The sequence below is a fragment of the Schistocerca americana genome, chromosome 1, assembly GCF_021461395.2.
Source record: "Schistocerca americana isolate TAMUIC-IGC-003095 chromosome 1, iqSchAmer2.1, whole genome shotgun sequence".
NCBI lineage: Eukaryota > Metazoa > Arthropoda > Insecta > Orthoptera > Acrididae > Schistocerca > Schistocerca americana.
In genome coordinates, this window is record NC_060119.1 from 628,115,550 (window position 1) to 628,116,929 (window position 1,380).

The window sequence follows — 1,380 nt, forward strand, 5'->3', positions numbered from 1 at the left end:
CAGTACAAAAGGAAAACTAACTAAAATTTCACATACAGACAGTGACCATTTTACAGAAAACAATGACCCACGATTAAAAATCAGTACACTAGCAAAACTAACTAAAATTTCACATACAGACAGCGATCATTGCATGGGGGCTTTATTATATATAATGAATGCAAATATTTTTAATTTTTTGATTTAGTAGCTGTCTGTTCGGTTACGCAGTATCGTAAACGGTTGGCCCTGACTAGTATTTGCACGCAATCTGACTGCATAGAACAACAACAAAGAATGAAACGAAATTTCCGTTAACACAATTAATTAATTAAGTCCCCAGCAACTATAAAACCTAGGAAACAACAAAACACAAGTGTAGCTGTTCTGTGTGTGGAAGTGTGATTCAACGTACACATCTGGCATGGTTCTTCCTCAATAAGACCAGATATTTTAAACACCATTTATACTGAAGTAATTAAAAAAATAAACAGAAATACTATAATTGCACATAGAAACCAGAAATACAGTCTAGTACAAGAACACGAGCCAGATGCTTTGTTGACTGAACCTGTGACCAAGAGGCATTATTGTTTAAGACACTGAAATAATGAAAAAAAAGGAATTTTTTACCTTCATATATATTGACGAAAAGCACACTCTGATCATTACAGCATCCCCATTCCAACAACATCTGGTGTCAAGCCCATCAAAACAATACTACTAGTTCTAAACAAGCACTCTCCATGGGAACTTCTCAACAACGACTCACCACTGCTACATCTCAATAAGCACTCTCCACCACGACTTCTCGATAAGAACTCTCCACTACCACATCTCAACAAGAACTGCCTACTGCTACTTCTCAATAAGCACTCTCTACTACGACTTCTCGACAAGCACTCTCCGATACCACTTCTCAACAAACACTGCCAGTGGAGGCGGCTGAATAATACTCTTTGGCGCAATCTCTGGCGCTGTGGCTCAGTGTAGCCACCTTTCATCATATTACAGAAAACAATGACCTACAATTACAAATCAGTACAATAGGAAAACTGGCAACGGCCCTGCCGCAGTGGGTACACCGGTTCCCGTCAGATCACCGAAGTTAAGCTCTGTCGGGCGTGGCCGGCACTTGGATGGGTGACCATCCGGGCCGCCATGAGCTGTTGCCATTTTTCGGGGTGCACTCAGCCTCGTGATACCAATTGAGGAGCTACTCGACCGAATAGTGGCGGCTCTGGTCACAGAAAACCATCATAACGGCCGGGAGAGCGGTGTGCTGACCACACGCCCCTCCTATCCGCATCCTCAGCTGAGGATGATACGGCGGTCGAATGGTCCCGATGGGCCACTTGTGGCCTGAAGACGGAGTGCCTTAACAATAGGAAAACTAACTAA

The 1,380-nt window shown here is 42.8% G+C and overlaps 1 pseudogene; it reads left to right on the forward strand.

Annotated features, from left to right (window-relative positions):
• The first annotated feature begins 1,036 nt into the window (after nucleotides 1–1,036).
• Nucleotides 1,037–1,154, forward strand: LOC124558673 (annotated as a pseudogene).
• Nucleotides 1,155–1,380: the final 226 nt, after the last annotated feature.